At 35.9% G+C, this 26,674-nt stretch overlaps 1 long non-coding RNA gene across 1 annotated transcript; it reads left to right on the top strand.

The window, feature by feature from the left end:
- Positions 1 to 2,147: 2,147 nt before the first annotated feature.
- LOC127862359 (uncharacterized) lies at positions 2,148 to 26,674 on the top strand. Its single transcript, XR_008040558.1, has 8 exons — positions 2,148 to 2,226; positions 4,013 to 4,074; positions 7,599 to 7,660; positions 11,186 to 11,247; positions 14,772 to 14,833; positions 18,358 to 18,419; positions 21,944 to 22,005; positions 26,474 to 26,674. It is a non-coding gene; the product is annotated as an uncharacterized LOC127862359 (long non-coding RNA).

Here is a 26,674-nt window from a genome sequence, read left to right as displayed (position 1 = left end):
CACAATTTAAAATATACCTCTCTGTTTCATTTACATAATTTATGTTTATCTTCGTAATCATACGCTAATAATCATATTAAAGATAATTTCTAAAAAAAATTATAATTACAGTTCTGTTTTATAAACATGATTTATGCATGCATCGATATTAAGTATACTCTTTAGGATAATAGTTTCAACTTAATAATCATATTATACATAACTAATTTCTATATGATTTAGTAATTGTTCTCAATGTTAACTATATTAGGTTAATACGACACTCAACACTCAATCAATTAACACAGATCGTTATCTCTATAATCTCTTAATTAATCGACACCGATCAATAAAGGCCGGTTGCTACTTCACACCGCGCAATACACGCGAGAATTATTGGAATTTGATCAGTTTAGTAAATTGAATATTGATGATGTTTTTATTGAGATTTAATGATGTTTATATGAATTTTAAATTTATTTGCCTATGCAGGGATCGACAAGAATACAAAAATTTAGATAATCCGACAAACAACGCAATAAGTTACACTCAAAATCTCATATTCTTAATTACTATATAATTAATTTATAAATTTAATATATACAGCGTATATATAGAATAATAAATGATGCACTTTATATTGTGTACATATTTGTAATATTTAAATTTCCAATTTTAACTTATTTAATACTTTTAATTAATCATAATTAATAAAGTTTTACTTAATTTCAATTAACAAAATTTTATAATTACTATTGCATATATTTTAAACTAACTATTGCATATTGTTAAAATGACTAGTGCATATTGTTTAGAATAACTATTGTATATTGTTAGAAATACTTAAGGAATTGCGCAGTCCGTATCACGCTTTAAGACCAGTTTTCACAAAACCACATCGGTATACTTTTTGTGCTAGGTGAGCTACAAACTCTAACATATGACAAAATACATTGATGTACTATAATAAAACAGTATGGTAAGCTAAGAGAGCGAGTAGCAAATTCCAATCTAAATTGTTTACCAAATCAAGAACGCAAACGTAATCTTCTTTAATTAATTACATCTATTATGGATCAAAGGATATTAGCGCTTAACGCTAATTCGCATAAGTCGAAGAATGGTAGCATTTAATGCTAATTGAAAATGAAATACGATAGAGACACCATTCACTAAGACCGTTATGGACAGAATGATCAATTATTAAGAACTAAATAATTTATCGTACGTAAATGAAGATCCCGTTACCAGTTACATTAGATGGAAATAATGGAATCCTCAAGGAACATTAAAATATATAGAAAAAGTACGTACGATATGTTTTTATTATATGCAATTGACAAATTAAATTAAACTTACCAGTTCCACATAGTCGATGCTGCCACCGTTCACAAATGTCGCATGTAATCGCATGTTGTCTTGGTCGTACCTCCAAATTGCACGAAATGCACAACACATTATCCATTTTTGAAATAATAGAACCAAACATTTGAACTCCATTTTATATACTGTGATAATTCACAGTTAGGTTATTCCGAACATATCAAACAAAAAAGTGTTACCGAAATATAAAAGACGGCGCTCTTTAACTTGTAAGCGTATTTGTAACAAAGGCCAGTAATATTCCCTAATTGCTTATTATATTAATTAATGATGAAATCTAAGGTACAAACTTGCTTACATGTGTGAAAAATCAAAACGGCGCTCTTTAACTCGTAAGCGTGTTTGTAACAAAGGCCAGTTATTTTCACTAATTGCTTACTATATTAATTAATGAAAACTTAAAGTTCATGTGTGAACAATCAACTGTTCATACCCCGATATGCACATGATAATATAGGGCGAACGAACCCAGGGCGAACGGACCCAGGGCGAACGTGTAACTAGGGCGAACGGACCCGATACCTCCGTAAACAAACGTTTGCTGATCAAGAGCGACTACGCGCACTGACATTTAAGGTCACAGTATACTAAATATTTTCCTTATATCAGTCAATCTTTAGGTTACAATATACTAAATCTTTTTGGAGTGCAATGCTATACTCTTTAAAAACCTGAACATCATTTATAAGAAGACACAATTCTTTGTGTGGGCACTTGCCATGACTTTATTTTAGAATGTTTCTTTGTGCATGTGGTAGGGAAAACATTGATGTTTAACAGAAATTCACTCATTTGCTTGAAGGTTAAAGACTACATGAGACTTTGACAGATGGCGGGAAACCCTCATCCACTGGTACGAACCCGGTAAATTGATGGCTGTAAAACAGTGACCGCTGATTCGCATCGAGTTCTTTCTTGCAAAACGCATGACCCCCCTTTTTTATTGTCTAAATCATTGCGACTTGGAATGCTCTTTAAGAAAAGGTATGGTTATGGGGGTCTCTATGCGCAAAAGTTTGACTTTATTTTTTGTTGAAGTTATTGCTTTTACATTGAATTTGTGTAGGAAATCTTTTGGTATCCTCGAGTGCCCAATTTCGACGCATACAAGCAGTTTGTTGAAGTTTTGTTGCTCAATATAGGGATTTATGTAATAAATTTTGTTATTTCATTACACATGCACCTTTTATTTACACATTTTAAATTCAATCGATTGTGTTATCAACAAAAATTCGTTGAAAAACGAAATGACCCAAGTCTATGTAACGGCGGCCATATCTGTTGAGAGTGCCCTAAAACGACGCATCTGATTGGTTATATGATTTTAATGTAAATATCACTCCTGTAGAGACTGAATGCATAAAATAATAACTCATGGTTGTTCTACTTAAATGTGTAATTGCTTTAAAGGTAATATGAAACTGAAATTAATTAAATCAATTAAGATTTTTAATTGTGTGATGCCATACTGTATGGCAGTGGTTTTAATAGGGGCCTGTGTCAGCAACCCTGTCATAAGCTGTGTTTATGGAAGATATGTGAATATAACCTGTAGTTCTTTTGTGGAACCTGCACTTATAATTAATTAAATGAAAATTAGTAATAAACATAATATGCAATTACCAACATAAACACGTGCTACATATAGTTAAAATTGTATTACAGCATAACGAAAAACATATCCGGACTTCAAATGAAAGTTTACGCGTACACCTTTTTCATAGTGAAAATAAATCTATTTATACCATGTTTTGTCAAATGGCAGTCACGTGACTTATGAATGAAATTGTGAACTTTTGCATACGAAACCGATGCATTATCCCACGGTCTTATTAACAAAGACAATTGGGTGTAAAGTGTTCAAAAGTTTTGCATAAAGTAAAGTACATAAAAATCCATCAATTGCAAACCGATCAACCATATCTTACCTTTTAACCCGCTATTTTCCACATAACACACAATAACTATAGTAATTTGTGCGAAGAGTACCATTTGCTATTGTATGACGTCAACGGATGTCGCTCATGTATCAAACAAAGGCAAAACAAAAAATGCGTCGAATTGGGGCAGCGTCGATTCGGGTCACTGTACTGTATATTGTAACCTAAACTAGCTTTAGGTAAAAATGAAATATCATCTGCAAGTGCAAAATATGACTGGGAAAGCTGATTTTTGGTCATTTCTTAACAAAAGAGAAGAAAATAAGTGCCTTAAATGCATGAATTCAGATAATTTGACCTGGAATAGTTGTTTTTCAAGTTGACCCCCACCCTGATATAGCCAAATAAGGGCTAAATTGCTTTCCGACTTGAATTCAAAGGCATATTGGTTGACCGTGTAGCGTTAGTGTGCTACATGAAGTCAGAATTCAACGCCAGGAACTCCGTGATCCAGTAACGCAACAATAGCTAGTGCATAAAGCATGAACATTCAAACAGAGCCCCATTTCACCGACATGGAATGGCGGACATTTTTACAGTTTGGACAGTGCAGCAGACACTTAATTGAGGCAGCCTTCATATTTAGTACAATCATGAACATAACAAGGTTTATTACTTCATATTATTCATAAAAATACACTAAAAATACTTAAATGCATGTTTTTTGCCATTTTATATCTATTTTTTATTGGGAATTTTGACTTTTTCAGGTAGAGGAATGTCTGCAACTAAGCCGAGGGCCACTGGATAAGGGTTGTTGATGGTAAAACAGGTAATAATACTAAATTATTATCATGTACGCAAGCAAATAAGCATATTTATGATGCTTAAGGTGTGAAATACTGTCATAATCAGGTTTGTGGTCACTCAAACCCTTGCCGCCATGCAATTCCCCGTGCAGTTTGTATGGATAGTTCCGCGTCCTGACACGTAAAGCTCGCGCTTTGTTGGCAGCAGAAGTTGGCACTTAACAGGTTTATCCTTGTTCCTTAGCATGTATGCAGTGCATCTGAGTTGATATGCTACTTGTAACCCTACAATTAGCTTGTGTTTGGTATTGTTTTCTCACAATATGCTTACAGTCATGGTCCCGGCTTGAAAGGATGTGGCGTCCGACTTAAACATAGGATTGTTGTAGCAAGTGTCCCCTTCATCATTTACCTTAGAGGGATCTTTTTGCCAAAATGTGGCACTTTCAGCAACCAGTTTAGTTTTTCATTTGGTACATGCTTCTCTCATTCAGTGATTTATGGGAAGTATTGACCTTATTTGCTTGTCTTTGCATACAAAGGTGACATGGATCAATGATATGTGTTGTGTTGAGAATTCTGCGGGAAGCTGTGTCCCCAGAAGATGTACTAGAAACCTCTTTCAGGAAGCCTGCATTGATCTGAGCTGCCTTTCTGCCCCTGTTACTTCATAGAACTTCATTTCTAAGCTTATAATGCTCTCCAACATATATGTATCTTGTTCATTTTAACCTTTCCTTCTAGTTTAAACCCCCAAAATGAGCATTTTTGTCTTTCGCTCAGTTATTAACGCCCATTTTGACCAGATTGCCACCATAAAAATAGTCAAAAGTACTTGTTTTGCGCCCAAAATATGAAATTTTGTATTCTCTTGAACCTCTGAATGACAGCTGGCAGAGCATATTGACCATCTGCTGCAGTTTAAAGGCACCCATGGCATTATATGCTAGAATATACCATTTGCGACTGGTAAATAAATGGGCTCCGAGCAACAAGGCGCTTTCAAGATTTCACACTTTTATAAGTGTGAAACAACAAGTTATAGGAAGCTTATTGATTTCTACACTTCAAAGTATCTTTGATCTCTCATTTTTGCTTATTTGTTGTTTGTCTTGGATGAAATTGGATATTTTTGCTGTGAAAATGACATTTTTGGGGGTATTTAAAAAAAAACACACACAAAAAAGACATTATCAAAATTGCTTGGAGTGAAAATATCTAACAAGTTCATTCTTTCCCCACCCCGCATAAGCCCCACGTGCCTGTCCATATGGTTTGTTTTGGTATTTTGTTGCAGATATTGAACACAACAGCTTTAACTCTTAAAGGGACATTTAAGCTTTAACAGCCCTTAAATCGCCTTCTTCGGACCGAAAACACCCGCATGTGAAAATGTGATCTAAAATGGCCAAATGGACAGATAATCCAGCCAAACTTAATATATTGGTGCAATATGAATAGGAAGATAATAATATGCAAGAAAAACACATTTCATTCAGAACATATTTTTCCTTTAGGTTACAATATACTAAATCTTTTTGGAGTGCAATGCTATACTCTTTAAAAACCTGAACATCATTTATAAGAAGACACAATTCTCTGTGTGGGCACTTGCCATGACTTTATTTTAGAATGTTTCTTTGTGCATGTGGTAGGGAAAACATTGATGTTTAACAGAAATTCACTCATTTGCTTGAAGGTTAAAGACTACATGAGACTTTGACAGATGGCGGGAAACCCTCATCCACTGGTACGAACCCGGTAAATTGATGGCTGTAAAACAGTGACCGCTGATTCGCATCGAGTTCTTTCTTGCAAAACGCATGACCCCCCTTTTTTATTGTCTAAATCATTGCGACTTGGAATGCTCTTTAAGAAAAGGTATGGTTATGGGGGTCTCTATGCGCAAAAGTTTGACTTTATTTTTTGTTGAAGTTATTGCTTTTACATTGAATTTGTGTAGGAAATCTTTTGGTATCCTCGAGTGCCCAATTTCGACGCATACAAGCAGTTTGTTGAAGTTTTGTTGCTCAATATAGGGATTTATGTAATAAATTTTGTTATTTCATTACACATGCACCTTTTATTTACACATTTTAAATTCAATCGATTGTGTTATCAACAAAAATTCGTTGAAAAACGAAATGACCCAAGTCTATGTAACGGCGGCCATATCTGTTGAGAGTGCCCTAAAACGACGCATCTGATTGGTTATATGATTTTAATGTAAATATCACTCCTGTAGAGACTGAATGCATAAAATAATAACTCATGGTTGTTCTACTTAAATGTGTAATTGCTTTAAAGGTAATATGAAACTGAAATTAATTAAATCAATTAAGATTTTTAATTGTGTGATGCCATACTGTATGGCAGTGGTTTTAATAGGGGCCTGTGTCAGCAACCCTGTCATAAGCTGTGTTTATGGAAGATATGTGAATATAACCTGTAGTTCTTTTGTGGAACCTGCACTTATAATTAATTAAATGAAAATTAGTAATAAACATAATATGCAATTACCAACATAAACACGTGCTACATATAGTTAAAATTGTATTACAGCATAACGAAAAACATATCCGGACTTCAAATGAAAGTTTACGCGTACACCTTTTTCATAGTGAAAATAAATCTATTTATACCATGTTTTGTCAAATGGCAGTCACGTGACTTATGAATGAAATTGTGAACTTTTGCATACGAAACCGATGCATTATCCCACGGTCTTATTAACAAAGACAATTGGGTGTAAAGTGTTCAAAAGTTTTGCATAAAGTAAAGTACATAAAAATCCATCAATTGCAAACCGATCAACCATATCTTACCTTTTAACCCGCTATTTTCCACATAACACACAATAACTATAGTAATTTGTGCGAAGAGTACCATTTGCTATTGTATGACGTCAACGGATGTCGCTCATGTATCAAACAAAGGCAAAACAAAAAATGTGTCGAATTGGGGCAGCGTCGATTCGGGTCACTGTACTGTATATTGTAACCTAAACTAGCTTTAGGTAAAAATGAAATATCATCTGCAAGTGCAAAATATGACTGGGAAAGCTGATTTTTGGTCATTTCTTAACAAAAGAGAAGAAAATAAGTGCCTTAAATGCATGAATTCAGATAATTTGACCTGGAATAGTTGTTTTTCAAGTTGACCCCCACCCTGATATAGCCAAATAAGGGCTAAATTGCTTTCCGACTTGAATTCAAAGGCATATTGGTTGACCGTGTAGCGTTAGTGTGCTACATGAAGTCAGAATTCAACGCCAGGAACTCCGTGATCCAGTAACGCAACAATAGCTAGTGCATAAAGCATGAACATTCAAACAGAGCCCCATTTCACCGACATGGAATGGCGGACATTTTTACAGTTTGGACAGTGCAGCAGACACTTAATTGAGGCAGCCTTCATATTTAGTACAATCATGAACATAACAAGGTTTATTACTTCATATTATTCATAAAAATACACTAAAAATACTTAAATGCATGTTTTTTGCCATTTTATATCTATTTTTTATTGGGAATTTTGACTTTTTCAGGTAGAGGAATGTCTGCAACTAAGCCGAGGGCCACTGGATAAGGGTTGTTGATGGTAAAACAGGTAATAATACTAAATTATTATCATGTACGCAAGCAAATAAGCATATTTATGATGCTTAAGGTGTGAAATACTGTCATAATCAGGTTTGTGGTCACTCAAACCCTTGCCGCCATGCAATTCCCCGTGCAGTTTGTATGGATAGTTCCGCGTCCTGACACGTAAAGCTCGCGCTTTGTTGGCAGCAGAAGTTGGCACTTAACAGGTTTATCCTTGTTCCTTAGCATGTATGCAGTGCATCTGAGTTGATATGCTACTTGTAACCCTACAATTAGCTTGTGTTTGGTATTGTTTTCTCACAATATGCTTACAGTCATGGTCCCGGCTTGAAAGGATGTGGCGTCCGACTTAAACATAGGATTGTTGTAGCAAGTGTCCCCTTCATCATTTACCTTAGAGGGATCTTTTTGCCAAAATGTGGCACTTTCAGCAACCAGTTTAGTTTTTCATTTGGTACATGCTTCTCTCATTCAGTGATTTATGGGAAGTATTGACCTTATTTGCTTGTCTTTGCATACAAAGGTGACATGGATCAATGATATGTGTTGTGTTGAGAATTCTGCGGGAAGCTGTGTCCCCAGAAGATGTACTAGAAACCTCTTTCAGGAAGCCTGCATTGATCTGAGCTGCCTTTCTGCCCCTGTTACTTCATAGAACTTCATTTCTAAGCTTATAATGCTCTCCAACATATATGTATCTTGTTCATTTTAACCTTTCCTTCTAGTTTAAACCCCCAAAATGAGCATTTTTGTCTTTCGCTCAGTTATTAACGCCCATTTTGACCAGATTGCCACCATAAAAATAGTCAAAAGTACTTGTTTTGCGCCCAAAATATGAAATTTTGTATTCTCTTGAACCTCTGAATGACAGCTGGCAGAGCATATTGACCATCTGCTGCAGTTTAAAGGCACCCATGGCATTATATGCTAGAATATACCATTTGCGACTGGTAAATAAATGGGCTCCGAGCAACAAGGCGCTTTCAAGATTTCACACTTTTATAAGTGTGAAACAACAAGTTATAGGAAGCTTATTGATTTCTACACTTCAAAGTATCTTTGATCTCTCATTTTTGCTTATTTGTTGTTTGTCTTGGATGAAATTGGATATTTTTGCTGTGAAAATGACATTTTTGGGGGTATTTAAAAAAAAACACACACAAAAAAGACATTATCAAAATTGCTTGGAGTGAAAATATCTAACAAGTTCATTCTTTCCCCACCCCGCATAAGCCCCACGTGCCTGTCCATATGGTTTGTTTTGGTATTTTGTTGCAGATATTGAACACAACAGCTTTAACTCTTAAAGGGACATTTAAGCTTTAACAGCCCTTAAATCGCCTTCTTCGGACCGAAAACACCCGCATGTGAAAATGTGATCTAAAATGGCCAAATGGACAGATAATCCAGCCAAACTTAATATATTGGTGCAATATGAATAGGAAGATAATAATATGCAAGAAAAACACATTTCATTCAGAACATATTTTTCCTTTAGGTTACAATATACTAAATCTTTTTGGAGTGCAATGCTATACTCTTTAAAAACCTGAACATCATTTATAAGAAGACACAATTCTCTGTGTGGGCACTTGCCATGACTTTATTTTAGAATGTTTCTTTGTGCATGTGGTAGGGAAAACATTGATGTTTAACAGAAATTCACTCATTTGCTTGAAGGTTAAAGACTACATGAGACTTTGACAGATGGCGGGAAACCCTCATCCACTGGTACGAACCCGGTAAATTGATGGCTGTAAAACAGTGACCGCTGATTCGCATCGAGTTCTTTCTTGCAAAACGCATGACCCCCCTTTTTTATTGTCTAAATCATTGCGACTTGGAATGCTCTTTAAGAAAAGGTATGGTTATGGGGGTCTCTATGCGCAAAAGTTTGACTTTATTTTTTGTTGAAGTTATTGCTTTTACATTGAATTTGTGTAGGAAATCTTTTGGTATCCTCGAGTGCCCAATTTCGACGCATACAAGCAGTTTGTTGAAGTTTTGTTGCTCAATATAGGGATTTATGTAATAAATTTTGTTATTTCATTACACATGCACCTTTTATTTACACATTTTAAATTCAATCGATTGTGTTATCAACAAAAATTCGTTGAAAAACGAAATGACCCAAGTCTATGTAACGGCGGCCATATCTGTTGAGAGTGCCCTAAAACGACGCATCTGATTGGTTATATGATTTTAATGTAAATATCACTCCTGTAGAGACTGAATGCATAAAATAATAACTCATGGTTGTTCTACTTAAATGTGTAATTGCTTTAAAGGTAATATGAAACTGAAATTAATTAAATCAATTAAGATTTTTAATTGTGTGATGCCATACTGTATGGCAGTGGTTTTAATAGGGGCCTGTGTCAGCAACCCTGTCATAAGCTGTGTTTATGGAAGATATGTGAATATAACCTGTAGTTCTTTTGTGGAACCTGCACTTATAATTAATTAAATGAAAATTAGTAATAAACATAATATGCAATTACCAACATAAACACGTGCTACATATAGTTAAAATTGTATTACAGCATAACGAAAAACATATCCGGACTTCAAATGAAAGTTTACGCGTACACCTTTTTCATAGTGAAAATAAATCTATTTATACCATGTTTTGTCAAATGGCAGTCACGTGACTTATGAATGAAATTGTGAACTTTTGCATACGAAACCGATGCATTATCCCACGGTCTTATTAACAAAGACAATTGGGTGTAAAGTGTTCAAAAGTTTTGCATAAAGTAAAGTACATAAAAATCCATCAATTGCAAACCGATCAACCATATCTTACCTTTTAACCCGCTATTTTCCACATAACACACAATAACTATAGTAATTTGTGCGAAGAGTACCATTTGCTATTGTATGACGTCAACGGATGTCGCTCATGTATCAAACAAAGGCAAAACAAAAAATGCGTCGAATTGGGGCAGCGTCGATTCGGGTCACTGTACTGTATATTGTAACCTAAACTAGCTTTAGGTAAAAATGAAATATCATCTGCAAGTGCAAAATATGACTGGGAAAGCTGATTTTTGGTCATTTCTTAACAAAAGAGAAGAAAATAAGTGCCTTAAATGCATGAATTCAGATAATTTGACCTGGAATAGTTGTTTTTCAAGTTGACCCCCACCCTGATATAGCCAAATAAGGGCTAAATTGCTTTCCGACTTGAATTCAAAGGCATATTGGTTGACCGTGTAGCGTTAGTGTGCTACATGAAGTCAGAATTCAACGCCAGGAACTCCGTGATCCAGTAACGCAACAATAGCTAGTGCATAAAGCATGAACATTCAAACAGAGCCCCATTTCACCGACATGGAATGGCGGACATTTTTACAGTTTGGACAGTGCAGCAGACACTTAATTGAGGCAGCCTTCATATTTAGTACAATCATGAACATAACAAGGTTTATTACTTCATATTATTCATAAAAATACACTAAAAATACTTAAATGCATGTTTTTTTGCCATTTTATATCTATTTTTTATTGGGAATTTTGACTTTTTCAGGTAGAGGAATGTCTGCAACTAAGCCGAGGGCCACTGGATAAGGGTTGTTGATGGTAAAACAGGTAATAATACTAAATTATTATCATGTACGCAAGCAAATAAGCATATTTATGATGCTTAAGGTGTGAAATACTGTCATAATCAGGTTTGTGGTCACTCAAACCCTTGCCGCCATGCAATTCCCCGTGCAGTTTGTATGGATAGTTCCGCGTCCTGACACGTAAAGCTCGCGCTTTGTTGGCAGCAGAAGTTGGCACTTAACAGGTTTATCCTTGTTCCTTAGCATGTATGCAGTGCATCTGAGTTGATATGCTACTTGTAACCCTACAATTAGCTTGTGTTTGGTATTGTTTTCTCACAATATGCTTACAGTCATGGTCCCGGCTTGAAAGGATGTGGCGTCCGACTTAAACATAGGATTGTTGTAGCAAGTGTCCCCTTCATCATTTACCTTAGAGGGATCTTTTTGCCAAAATGTGGCACTTTCAGCAACCAGTTTAGTTTTTCATTTGGTACATGCTTCTCTCATTCAGTGATTTATGGGAAGTATTGACCTTATTTGCTTGTCTTTGCATACAAAGGTGACATGGATCAATGATATGTGTTGTGTTGAGAATTCTGCGGGAAGCTGTGTCCCCAGAAGATGTACTAGAAACCTCTTTCAGGAAGCCTGCATTGATCTGAGCTGCCTTTCTGCCCCTGTTACTTCATAGAACTTCATTTCTAAGCTTATAATGCTCTCCAACATATATGTATCTTGTTCATTTTAACCTTTCCTTCTAGTTTAAACCCCCAAAATGAGCATTTTTGTCTTTCGCTCAGTTATTAACGCCCATTTTGACCAGATTGCCACCATAAAAATAGTCAAAAGTACTTGTTTTGCGCCCAAAATATGAAATTTTGTATTCTCTTGAACCTCTGAATGACAGCTGGCAGAGCATATTGACCATCTGCTGCAGTTTAAAGGCACCCATGGCATTATATGCTAGAATATACCATTTGCGACTGGTAAATAAATGGGCTCCGAGCAACAAGGCGCTTTCAAGATTTCACACTTTTATAAGTGTGAAACAACAAGTTATAGGAAGCTTATTGATTTCTACACTTCAAAGTATCTTTGATCTCTCATTTTTGCTTATTTGTTGTTTGTCTTGGATGAAATTGGATATTTTTGCTGTGAAAATGACATTTTTGGGGGTATTTAAAAAAAAACACACACAAAAAAGACATTATCAAAATTGCTTGGAGTGAAAATATCTAACAAGTTCATTCTTTCCCCACCCCGCATAAGCCCCACGTGCCTGTCCATATGGTTTGTTTTGGTATTTTGTTGCAGATATTGAACACAACAGCTTTAACTCTTAAAGGGACATTTAAGCTTTAACAGCCCTTAAATCGCCTTCTTCGGACCGAAAACACCCGCATGTGAAAATGTGATCTAAAATGGCCAAATGGACAGATAATCCAGCCAAACTTAATATATTGGTGCAATATGAATAGGAAGATAATAATATGCAAGAAAAACACATTTCATTCAGAACATATTTTTCCTTTAGGTTACAATATACTAAATCTTTTTGGAGTGCAATGCTATACTCTTTAAAAACCTGAACATCATTTATAAGAAGACACAATTCTCTGTGTGGGCACTTGCCATGACTTTATTTTAGAATGTTTCTTTGTGCATGTGGTAGGGAAAACATTGATGTTTAACAGAAATTCACTCATTTGCTTGAAGGTTAAAGACTACATGAGACTTTGACAGATGGCGGGAAACCCTCATCCACTGGTACGAACCCGGTAAATTGATGGCTGTAAAACAGTGACCGCTGATTCGCATCGAGTTCTTTCTTGCAAAACGCATGACCCCCCTTTTTTATTGTCTAAATCATTGCGACTTGGAATGCTCTTTAAGAAAAGGTATGGTTATGGGGGTCTCTATGCGCAAAAGTTTGACTTTATTTTTTGTTGAAGTTATTGCTTTTACATTGAATTTGTGTAGGAAATCTTTTGGTATCCTCGAGTGCCCAATTTCGACGCATACAAGCAGTTTGTTGAAGTTTTGTTGCTCAATATAGGGATTTATGTAATAAATTTTGTTATTTCATTACACATGCACCTTTTATTTACACATTTTAAATTCAATCGATTGTGTTATCAACAAAAATTCGTTGAAAAACGAAATGACCCAAGTCTATGTAACGGCGGCCATATCTGTTGAGAGTGCCCTAAAACGACGCATCTGATTGGTTATATGATTTTAATGTAAATATCACTCCTGTAGAGACTGAATGCATAAAATAATAACTCATGGTTGTTCTACTTAAATGTGTAATTGCTTTAAAGGTAATATGAAACTGAAATTAATTAAATCAATTAAGATTTTTAATTGTGTGATGCCATACTGTATGGCAGTGGTTTTAATAGGGGCCTGTGTCAGCAACCCTGTCATAAGCTGTGTTTATGGAAGATATGTGAATATAACCTGTAGTTCTTTTGTGGAACCTGCACTTATAATTAATTAAATGAAAATTAGTAATAAACATAATATGCAATTACCAACATAAACACGTGCTACATATAGTTAAAATTGTATTACAGCATAACGAAAAACATATCCGGACTTCAAATGAAAGTTTACGCGTACACCTTTTTCATAGTGAAAATAAATCTATTTATACCATGTTTTGTCAAATGGCAGTCACGTGACTTATGAATGAAATTGTGAACTTTTGCATACGAAACCGATGCATTATCCCACGGTCTTATTAACAAAGACAATTGGGTGTAAAGTGTTCAAAAGTTTTGCATAAAGTAAAGTACATAAAAATCCATCAATTGCAAACCGATCAACCATATCTTACCTTTTAACCCGCTATTTTCCACATAACACACAATAACTATAGTAATTTGTGCGAAGAGTACCATTTGCTATTGTATGACGTCAACGGATGTCGCTCATGTATCAAACAAAGGCAAAACAAAAAATGCGTCGAATTGGGGCAGCGTCGATTCGGGTCACTGTACTGTATATTGTAACCTAAACTAGCTTTAGGTAAAAATGAAATATCATCTGCAAGTGCAAAATATGACTGGGAAAGCTGATTTTTGGTCATTTCTTAACAAAAGAGAAGAAAATAAGTGCCTTAAATGCATGAATTCAGATAATTTGACCTGGAATAGTTGTTTTTCAAGTTGACCCCCACCCTGATATAGCCAAATAAGGGCTAAATTGCTTTCCGACTTGAATTCAAAGGCATATTGGTTGACCGTGTAGCGTTAGTGTGCTACATGAAGTCAGAATTCAACGCCAGGAACTCCGTGATCCAGTAACGCAACAATAGCTAGTGCATAAAGCATGAACATTCAAACAGAGCCCCATTTCACCGACATGGAATGGCGGACATTTTTACAGTTTGGACAGTGCAGCAGACACTTAATTGAGGCAGCCTTCATATTTAGTACAATCATGAACATAACAAGGTTTATTACTTCATATTATTCATAAAAATACACTAAAAATACTTAAATGCATGTTTTTTGCCATTTTATATCTATTTTTTATTGGGAATTTTGACTTTTTCAGGTAGAGGAATGTCTGCAACTAAGCCGAGGGCCACTGGATAAGGGTTGTTGATGGTAAAACAGGTAATAATACTAAATTATTATCATGTACGCAAGCAAATAAGCATATTTATGATGCTTAAGGTGTGAAATACTGTCATAATCAGGTTTGTGGTCACTCAAACCCTTGCCGCCATGCAATTCCCCGTGCAGTTTGTATGGATAGTTCCGCGTCCTGACACGTAAAGCTCGCGCTTTGTTGGCAGCAGAAGTTGGCACTTAACAGGTTTATCCTTGTTCCTTAGCATGTATGCAGTGCATCTGAGTTGATATGCTACTTGTAACCCTACAATTAGCTTGTGTTTGGTATTGTTTTCTCACAATATGCTTACAGTCATGGTCCCGGCTTGAAAGGATGTGGCGTCCGACTTAAACATAGGATTGTTGTAGCAAGTGTCCCCTTCATCATTTACCTTAGAGGGATCTTTTTGCCAAAATGTGGCACTTTCAGCAACCAGTTTAGTTTTTCATTTGGTACATGCTTCTCTCATTCAGTGATTTATGGGAAGTATTGACCTTATTTGCTTGTCTTTGCATACAAAGGTGACATGGATCAATGATATGTGTTGTGTTGAGAATTCTGCGGGAAGCTGTGTCCCCAGAAGATGTACTAGAAACCTCTTTCAGGAAGCCTGCATTGATCTGAGCTGCCTTTCTGCCCCTGTTACTTCATAGAACTTCATTTCTAAGCTTATAATGCTCTCCAACATATATGTATCTTGTTCATTTTAACCTTTCCTTCTAGTTTAAACCCCCAAAATGAGCATTTTTGTCTTTCGCTCAGTTATTAACGCCCATTTTGACCAGATTGCCACCATAAAAATAGTCAAAAGTACTTGTTTTGCGCCCAAAATATGAAATTTTGTATTCTCTTGAACCTCTGAATGACAGCTGGCAGAGCATATTGACCATCTGCTGCAGTTTAAAGGCACCCATGGCATTATATGCTAGAATATACCATTTGCGACTGGTAAATAAATGGGCTCCGAGCAACAAGGCGCTTTCAAGATTTCACACTTTTATAAGTGTGAAACAACAAGTTATAGGAAGCTTATTGATTTCTACACTTCAAAGTATCTTTGATCTCTCATTTTTGCTTATTTGTTGTTTGTCTTGGATGAAATTGGATATTTTTGCTGTGAAAATGACATTTTTGGGGGTATTTAAAAAAAAACACACACAAAAAAGACATTATCAAAATTGCTTGGAGTGAAAATATCTAACAAGTTCATTCTTTCCCCACCCCGCATAAGCCCCACGTGCCTGTCCATATGGTTTGTTTTGGTATTTTGTTGCAGATATTGAACACAACAGCTTTAACTCTTAAAGGGACATTTAAGCTTTAACAGCCCTTAAATCGCCTTCTTCGGACCGAAAACACCCGCATGTGAAAATGTGATCTAAAATGGCCAAATGGACAGATAATCCAGCCAAACTTAATATATTGGTGCAATATGAATAGGAAGATAATAATATGCAAGAAAAACACATTTCATTCAGAACATATTTTTCCTTTAGGTTACAATATACTAAATCTTTTTGGAGTGCAATGCTATACTCTTTAAAAACCTGAACATCATTTATAAGAAGACACAATTCTCTGTGTGGGCACTTGCCATGACTTTATTTTAGAATGTTTCTTTGTGCATGTGGTAGGGAAAACATTGATGTTTAACAGAAATTCACTCATTTGCTTGAAGGTTAAAGACTACATGAGACTTTGACAGATGGCGGGAAACCCTCATCCACTGGTACGAACCCGGTAAATTGATGGCTGTAAAACAGTGACCGCTGATTCGCATCGAGTTCTTTCTTGCAAAACGCATGACCCCCCCTTTTTATTGTCTAAATCATTGCGACTTGGAATGCTCTTTAAGAAAAGGTATGGTTATGGGGGTCTCTATGCGCAAAAGTTTGACTTTATTTTTTGTTGAAGTTATTGCTTTTACATTGAATTTGTGTAGGAAATCTTTTGGTATCCTCGAGTGCCCAATTTCGACGCATACAAGCAGTTTGTTGAAGTTTTGTTGCTCAATATAGGGATTTATGTAATAAATTTTGTTATTTCATTACACATGCACCTTTTATTTACACATTTTAAATTCAATCGATTGTGTTATCAACAAAAATTCGTTGAAAAACGAAATGACCCAAGTCTATGTAACGGCGGCCATATCTGTTGAGAGTGCCCTAAAACGACGCATCTGATTGGTTATATGATTTTAATGTAAATATCACTCCTGTAGAGACTGAATGCATAAAATAATAACTCATGGTTGTTCTACTTAAATGTGTAATTGCTTTAAAGGTAATATGAAACTGAAATTAATTAAATCAATTAAGATTTTTAATTGTGTGATGCCATACTGTATGGCAGTGGTTTTAATAGGGGCCTGTGTCAGCAACCCTGTCATAAGCTGTGTTTATGGAAGATATGTGAATATAACCTGTAGTTCTTTTGTGGAACCTGCACTTATAATTAATTAAATGAAAATTAGTAATAAACATAATATGCAATTACCAACATAAACACGTGCTACATATAGTTAAAATTGTATTACAGCATAACGAAAAACATATCCGGACTTCAAATGAAAGTTTACGCGTACACCTTTTTCATAGTGAAAATAAATCTATTTATACCATGTTTTGTCAAATGGCAGTCACGTGACTTATGAATGAAATTGTGAACTTTTGCATACGAAACCGATGCATTATCCCACGGTCTTATTAACAAAGACAATTGGGTGTAAAGTGTTCAAAAGTTTTGCATAAAGTAAAGTACATAAAAATCCATCAATTGCAAACCGATCAACCATATCTTACCTTTTAACCCGCTATTTTCCACATAACACACAATAACTATAGTAATTTGTGCGAAGAGTACCATTTGCTATTGTATGACGTCAACGGATGTCGCTCATGTATCAAACAAAGGCAAAACAAAAAATGCGTCGAATTGGGGCAGCGTCGATTCGGGTCACTGTACTGTATATTGTAACCTAAACTAGCTTTAGGTAAAAATGAAATATCATCTGCAAGTGCAAAATATGACTGGGAAAGCTGATTTTTGGTCATTTCTTAACAAAAGAGAAGAAAATAAGTGCCTTAAATGCATGAATTCAGATAATTTGACCTGGAATAGTTGTTTTTCAAGTTGACCCCCACCCTGATATAGCCAAATAAGGGCTAAATTGCTTTCCGACTTGAATTCAAAGGCATATTGGTTGACCGTGTAGCGTTAGTGTGCTACATGAAGTCAGAATTCAACGCCAGGAACTCCGTGATCCAGTAACGCAACAATAGCTAGTGCATAAAGCATGAACATTCAAACAGAGCCCCATTTCACCGACATGGAATGGCGGACATTTTTACAGTTTGGACAGTGCAGCAGACACTTAATTGAGGCAGCCTTCATATTTAGTACAATCATGAACATAACAAGGTTTATTACTTCATATTATTCATAAAAATACACTAAAAATACTTAAATGCATGTTTTTTGCCATTTTATATCTATTTTTTATTGGGAATTTTGACTTTTTCAGGTAGAGGAATGTCTGCAACTAAGCCGAGGGCCACTGGATAAGGGTTGTTGATGGTAAAACAGGTAATAATACTAAATTATTATCATGTACGCAAGCAAATAAGCATATTTATGATGCTTAAGGTGTGAAATACTGTCATAATCAGGTTTGTGGTCACTCAAACCCTTGCCGCCATGCAATTCCCCGTGCAGTTTGTATGGATAGTTCCGCGTCCTGACACGTAAAGCTCGCGCTTTGTTGGCAGCAGAAGTTGGCACTTAACAGGTTTATCCTTGTTCCTTAGCATGTATGCAGTGCATCTGAGTTGATATGCTACTTGTAACCCTACAATTAGCTTGTGTTTGGTATTGTTTTCTCACAATATGCTTACAGTCATGGTCCCGGCTTGAAAGGATGTGGCGTCCGACTTAAACATAGGATTGTTGTAGCAAGTGTCCCCTTCATCATTTACCTTAGAGGGATCTTTTTGCCAAAATGTGGCACTTTCAGCAACCAGTTTAGTTTTTCATTTGGTACATGCTTCTCTCATTCAGTGATTTATGGGAAGTATTGACCTTATTTGCTTGTCTTTGCATACAAAGGTGACATGGATCAATGATATGTGTTGTGTTGAGAATTCTGCGGGAAGCTGTGTCCCCAGAAGATGTACTAGAAACCTCTTTCAGGAAGCCTGCATTGATCTGAGCTGCCTTTCTGCCCCTGTTACTTCATAGAACTTCATTTCTAAGCTTATAATGCTCTCCAACATATATGTATCTTGTTCATTTTAACCTTTCCTTCTAGTTTAAACCCCCAAAATGAGCATTTTTGTCTTTCGCTCAGTTATTAACGCCCATTTTGACCAGATTGCCACCATAAAAATAGTCAAAAGTACTTGTTTTGCGCCCAAAATATGAAATTTTGTATTCTCTTGAACCTCTGAATGACAGCTGGCAGAGCATATTGACCATCTGCTGCAGTTTAAAGGCACCCATGGCATTATATGCTAGAATATACCATTTGCGACTGGTAAATAAATGGGCTCCGAGCAACAAGGCGCTTTCAAGATTTCACACTTTTATAAGTGTGAAACAACAAGTTATAGGAAGCTTATTGATTTCTACACTTCAAAGTATCTTTGATCTCTCATTTTTGCTTATTTGTTGTTTGTCTTGGATGAAATTGGATATTTTTGCTGTGAAAATGACATTTTTGGGGGTATTTAAAAAAAAAACACACACAAAAAAGACATTATCAAAATTGCTTGGAGTGAAAATATCTAACAAGTTCATTCTTTCCCCACCCCGCATAAGCCCCACGTGCCTGTCCATATGGTTTGTTTTGGTATTTTGTTGCAGATATTGAACACAACAGCTTTAACTCTTAAAGGGACATTTAAGCTTTAACAGCCCTTAAATCGCCTTCTTCGGACCGAAAACACCCGCATGTGAAAATGTGATCTAAAATGGCCAAATGGACAGATAATCCAGCCAAACTTAATATATTGGTGCAATATGAATAGGAAGATAATAATATGCAAGAAAAACACATTTCATTCAGAACATATTTTTCCTTTAGGTTACAATATACTAAATCTTTTTGGAGTGCAATGCTATACTCTTTAAAAACCTGAACATCATTTATAAGAAGACACAATTCTCTGTGTGGGCACTTGCCATGACTTTATTTTAGAATGTTTCTTTGTGCATGTGGTAGGGAAAACATTGATGTTTAACAGAAATTCACTCATTTGCTTGAAGGTTAAAGACTACATGAGACTTTGACAGATGGCGGGAAACCCTCATCCACTGGTACGAACCCGGTAAATTGATGGCTGTAAAACAGTGACCGCTGATTCGCATCGAGTTCTTTCTTGCAAAACGCATGACCCCCCCTTTTTTATTGTCTAAATCATTGCGACTTGGAATGCTCTTTAAGAAAAGGTATGGTTATGGGGGTCTCTATGCGCAAAAGTTTGACTTTATTTTTTGTTGAAGTTATTGCTTTTACATTGAATTTGTGTAGGAAATCTTTTGGTATCCTCGAGTGCCCAATTTCGACGCATACAAGCAGTTTGTTGAAGTTTTGTTGCTCAATATAGGGATTTATGTAATAAATTTTGTTATTTCATTACACATGCACCTTTTATTTACACATTTTAAATTCAATCGATTGTGTTATCAACAAAAATTCGTTGAAAAACGAAATGACCCAAGTCTATGTAACGGCGGCCATATCTGTTGAGAGTGCCCTAAAACGACGCATCTGATTGGTTATATGATTTTAATGTAAATATCACTCCTGTAGAGACTGAATGCATAAAATAATAACTCATGGTTGTTCTACTTAAATGTGTAATTGCTTTAAAGGTAATATGAAACTGAAATTAATTAAATCAATTAAGATTTTTAATTGTGTGATGCCATACTGTATGGCAGTGGTTTTAATAGGGGCCTGTGTCAGCAACCCTGTCATAAGCTGTGTTTATGGAAGATATGTGAATATAACCTGTAGTTCTTTTGTGGAACCTGCACTTATAATTAATTAAATGAAAATTAGTAATAAACATAATATGCAATTACCAACATAAACACGTGCTACATATAGTTAAAATTGTATTACAGCATAACGAAAAACATATCCGGACTTCAAATGAAAGTTACGCGTACACCTTTTTCATAGTGAAAATAAATCTATTTATACCATGTTTTGTCAAATGGCAGTCACGTGACTTATGAATGAAATTGTGAACTTTTGCATACGAAACCGATGCATTATCCCACGGTCTTATTAACAAAGACAATTGGGTGTAAAGTGTTCAAAAGTTTTGCATAAAGTAAAGTACATAAAAATCCATCAATTGCAAACCGATCAACCATATCTTACCTTTTAACCCGCTATTTTCCACATAACACACAATAACTATAGTAATTTGTGCGAAGAGTACCATTTGCTATTGTATGACGTCAACGGATGTCGCTCATGTATCAAACAAAGGCAAAACAAAAAATGCGTCGAATTGGGGCAGCGTCGATTCGGGTCACTGTACTGTATATTGTAACCTAAACTAGCTTTAGGTAAAAATGAAATATCATCTGCAAGTGCAAAATATGACTGGGAAAGCTGATTTTTGGTCATTTCTTAACAAAAGAGAAGAAAATAAGTGCCTTAAATGCATGAATTCAGATAATTTGACCTGGAATAGTTGTTTTTCAAGTTGACCCCCACCCTGATATAGCCAAATAAGGGCTAAATTGCTTTCCGACTTGAATTCAAAGGCATATTGGTTGACCGTGTAGCGTTAGTGTGCTACATGAAGTCAGAATTCAACGCCAGGAACTCCGTGATCCAGTAACGCAACAATAGCTAGTGCATAAAGCATGAACATTCAAACAGAGCCCCATTTCACCGACATGGAATGGCGGACATTTTTACAGTTTGGACAGTGCAGCAGACACTTAATTGAGGCAGCCTTCATATTTAGTACAATCATGAACATAACAAGGTTTATTACTTCATATTATTCATAAAAATACACTAAAAATACTTAAATGCATGTTTTTTGCCATTTTATATCTATTTTTTATTGGGAATTTGACTTTTTCAGGTAGAGGAATGTCTGCAACTAAGCCGAGGGCCACTGGATAAGGGTTGTTGATGGTAAAACAGGTAATAATACTAAATTATTATCATGTACGCAAGCAAATAAGCATATTTATGATGCTTAAGGTGTGAAATACTGTCATAATCAGGTTTGTGGTCACTCAAACCCTTGCCGCCATGCAATTCCCCGTGCAGTTTGTATGGATAGTTCCGCGTCCTGACACGTAAAGCTCGCGCTTTGTTGGCAGCAGAAGTTGGCACTTAACAGGTTTATCCTTGTTCCTTAGCATGTATGCAGTGCATCTGAGTTGATATGCTACTTGTAACCCTACAATTAGCTTGTGTTTGGTATTGTTTTCTCACAATATGCTTACAGTCATGGTCCCGGCTTGAAAGGATGTGGCGTCCGACTTAAACATAGGATTGTTGTAGCAAGTGTCCCCTTCATCATTTACCTTAGAGGGATCTTTTTGCCAAAATGTGGCACTTTCAGCAACCAGTTTAGTTTTTCATTTGGTACATGCTTCTCTCATTCAGTGATTTATGGGAAGTATTGACCTTATTTGCTTGTCTTTGCATACAAAGGTGACATGGATCAATGATATGTGTTGTGTTGAGAATTCTGCGGGAAGCTGTGTCCCCAGAAGATGTACTAGAAACCTCTTTCAGGAAGCCTGCATTGATCTGAGCTGCCTTTCTGCCCCTGTTACTTCATAGAACTTCATTTCTAAGCTTATAATGCTCTCCAACATATATGTATCTTGTTCATTTTAACCTTTCCTTCTAGTTTAAAAAACCCCCAAAATGAGCATTTTTGTCTTTCGCTCAGTTATTAACGCCCATTTTGACCAGATTGCCACCATAAAAATAGTCAAAAGTACTTGTTTTGCGCCCAAAATATGAAATTTTGTATTCTCTTGAACCTCTGAATGACAGCTGGCAGAGCATATTGACCATCTGCTGCAGTTTAAAGGCACCCATGGCATTATATGCTAGAATATACCATTTGCGACTGGTAAATAAATGGGCTCCGAGCAACAAGGCGCTTTCAAGATTTCACACTTTTATAAGTGTGAAACAACAAGTTATAGGAAGCTTATTGATTTCTACACTTCAAAGTATCTTTGATCTCTCATTTTTGCTTATTTGTTGTTTGTCTTGGATGAAATTGGATATTTTTGCTGTGAAAATGACATTTTTGGGGGTATTTAAAAAAAAACACACACAAAAAAGACATTATCAAAATTGCTTGGAGTGAAAATATCTAACAAGTTCATTCTTTCCCCACCCCGCATAAGCCCCACGTGCCTGTCCATATGGTTTGTTTTGGTATTTTGTTGCAGATATTGAACACAACAGCTTTAACTCTTAAAGGGACATTTAAGCTTTAACAGCCCTTAAATCGCCTTCTTCGGACCGAAAACACCCGCATGTGAAAATGTGATCTAAAATGGCCAAATGGACAGATAATCCAGCCAAACTTAATATATTGGTGCAATATGAATAGGAAGATAATAATATGCAAGAAAAACACATTTCATTCAGAACATATTTTTCCTTTAGGTTACAATATACTAAATCTTTTTGGAGTGCAATGCTATACTCTTTAAAAACCTGAACATCATTTATAAGAAGACACAATTCTCTGTGTGGGCACTTGCCATGACTTTATTTTAGAATGTTTCTTTGTGCATGTGGTAGGGAAAACATTGATGTTTAACAGAAATTCACCTCATTTGCTTGAAGGTTAAAGACTACATGAGACTTTGACAGATGGCGGGAAACCCTCATCCACTGGTACGAACCCGGTAAATTGATGGCTGTAAAACAGTGACCGCTGATTCGCATCGAGTTCTTCTTGCAAAACGCATGACCCCCCTTTTTATTGTCTAAATCATTGCGACTTGGAATGCTCTTTAAGAAAAGGTATGGTTATGGGGGTCTCTATGCGCAAAAGTTTGACTTTATTTTTTGTTGAAGTTATTGCTTTTACATTGAATTTGTGTAGGAAATCTTTTGGTATCCTCGAGTGCCCAATTTCGACGCATACAAGCAGTTTGTTGAAGTTTTGTTGCTCAATATAGGGATTTATGTAATAAATTTTGTTATTTCATTACACATGCACCTTTTATTTACACATTTTAAATTCAATCGATTGTGTTATCAACAAAAATTCGTTGAAAAACGAAATGACCCAAGTCTATGTAACGGCGGCCATATCTGTTGAGAGTGCCCTAAAACGACGCATCTGATTGGTTATATGATTTTAATGTAAATATCACTCCTGTAGAGACTGAATGCATAAAATAATAACTCATGGTTGTTCTACTTAAATGTGTAATTGCTTTAAAGGTAATATGAAACTGAAATTAATTAAATCAATTAAGATTTTAATTGTGTGATGCCATACTGTATGGCAGTGGTTTTAATAGGGGCCTGTGTCAGCAACCCTGTCATAAGCTGTGTTTATGGAAGATATGTGAATATAACCTGTAGTTCTTTTGTGGAACCTGCACTTATAATTAATTAAATGAAAATTAGTAATAAACATAATATGCAATTACCAACATAAACACGTGCTACATATAGTTAAAATTGTATTACAGCATAACGAAAAACATATCCGGACTTCAAATGAAAGTTTACGCGTACACCTTTTTCATAGTGAAAATAAATCTATTTATACCATGTTTTGTCAAATGGCAGTCACGTGACTTATGAATGAAATTGTGAACTGCATACGAAACCGATGCATTATCCCACGGATTAACAAAGTTGGGTGTAAAGTGTTCAAAAGTTTTGCATAAAGTAAAGTACATAAAAATCCATCATTGCAAACCGATCAACCATATCTTACCTTTTAAGCTATTTTCCACATAACACACAATAACTATAGTAATTTGTGCGAAGAGTACTTTGCTATAACGTCAGGTTGTCGCTCATGTCAAACCCAAAATGCAATGCAGCGTCGATTCGGTCACTGTACTGTATATTGTAACCTAAACTAGCTGGTAAAATGAAATATCTCTGCGTTTGTTGGCAGCAGAAGTTGGTCACTTAACAGGTTTATCCTTGTTCCTTAGCATGTATGCAGTGCATCTGAGTTGATATGCTACTTGTAACCCTACAATTAGCTTGTGTTTGGTATTGTTTTCTCACAATATGCTTACAGTCATGGTCCCGGCTTGAAAGGATGTGGCGTCCGACTTAAACATAGGATTGTTGTAGCAAGTGTCCCCTTCATCATTTACCTTAGAGGGATCTTTTTGCCAAAATGTGGCACTTTCAGCAACCAGTTTAGTTTTTCATTTGGTACATGCTTCTCTCATTCAGTGATTTATGGGAAGTATTGACCTTATTTGCTTGTCTTTGCATACAAAGGTGACATGGATCAATGATATGTGTTGTGTTGAGAATTCTGCGGGAAGCTGTGTCCCCAGAAGATGTACTAGAAACCTCTTTCAGGAAGCCTGCATTGATCTGAGCTGCCTTTCTGCCCCTGTTACTTCATAGAACTTCATTTCTAAGCTTATAATGCTCTCCAACATATATGTATCTTGTTCATTTTAACCTTTCCTTCTAGTTTAAACCCCCAAAATGAGCATTTTGTCTTTCGCTCAGTTATTAACGCCCATTTTGACCAGATTGCCACCATAAAAATAGTCAAAAGTACTTGTTTTGCGCCCAAAATATGAAATTTTGTATTCTCTTGAACCTCTGAATGACAGCTGGCAGAGCATATTGACCATCTGCTGCAGTTTAAAGGCACCCATGGCATTATATGCTAGAATATACCATTTGCGACTGGTAAATAAATGGGCTCCGAGCAACAAGGCGCTTTCAAGATTTCACACTTTTATAAGTGTGAAACAACAAGTTATAGGAAGCTTATTGATTTCTACACTTCAAAGTATCTTTGATCTCTCATTTTGCTTATTTGTTGTTTGTCTTGGATGAAATTGGATATTTTTGCTGTGAAAATGACATTTTTGGGGGTATTTAAAAAAAACACACACAAAAAAGACATTATCAAAATTGCTTGGAGTGAAAATATCTAACAAGTTCATTCTTTCCCCACCCCGCATAAGCCCCACGTGCCTGTCCATATGGTTTGTTTTGGTATTTTGTTGCAGATATTGAACACAACAGCTTTAACTCTTAAAGGGACATTTAAGCTTTAACAGCCCTTAAATCGCCTTCTTCGGACCGAAAACACCCGCATGTGAAAATGTGATCTAAAATGGCCAAATGGACAGATAATCCAGCCAACTTAATATATTGGTGCAATATGAATAGGAAGATAATAATATGCAAGAAAACACATTTCATTCAGAACATATTTTTCCTTTAGGTTACAATATACTAAATCTTTTTGGAGTGCAATGCTATACTCTTTAAAAACCTGAACATCATTTATAAGAAGACACAATTCTCTGTGTGGGCACTTGCCATGACTTTATTTTAGAATGTTTCTTTGTGCATGTGGTAGGGAAAACATTGATGTTTAACAGAAAATTCACTCATTTGCTTGAAGGTTAAAGACTACATGAGACTTTGACAGATGGCGGGAAACCCTCATCCACTGGTACGAACCCGGTAAATTGATGGCTGTAAAACAGTGACCGCTGATTCGCATCGAGTTCTTTCTTGCAAAACGCATGACCCCCCTTTTTTATTGTCTAAATCATTGCGACTTGGAATGCTCTTTAAGAAAAGGTATGGTTATGGGGGTCTC

The sequence above is a fragment of the Dreissena polymorpha genome, chromosome 16, assembly GCF_020536995.1.
Source record: "Dreissena polymorpha isolate Duluth1 chromosome 16, UMN_Dpol_1.0, whole genome shotgun sequence".
Taxonomy (NCBI): domain Eukaryota; kingdom Metazoa; phylum Mollusca; class Bivalvia; order Myida; family Dreissenidae; genus Dreissena; species Dreissena polymorpha.
The sequence above is the reverse complement of the archived record's forward strand: the minus strand, read 5'-3'. Positions and strand labels throughout refer to the sequence as shown.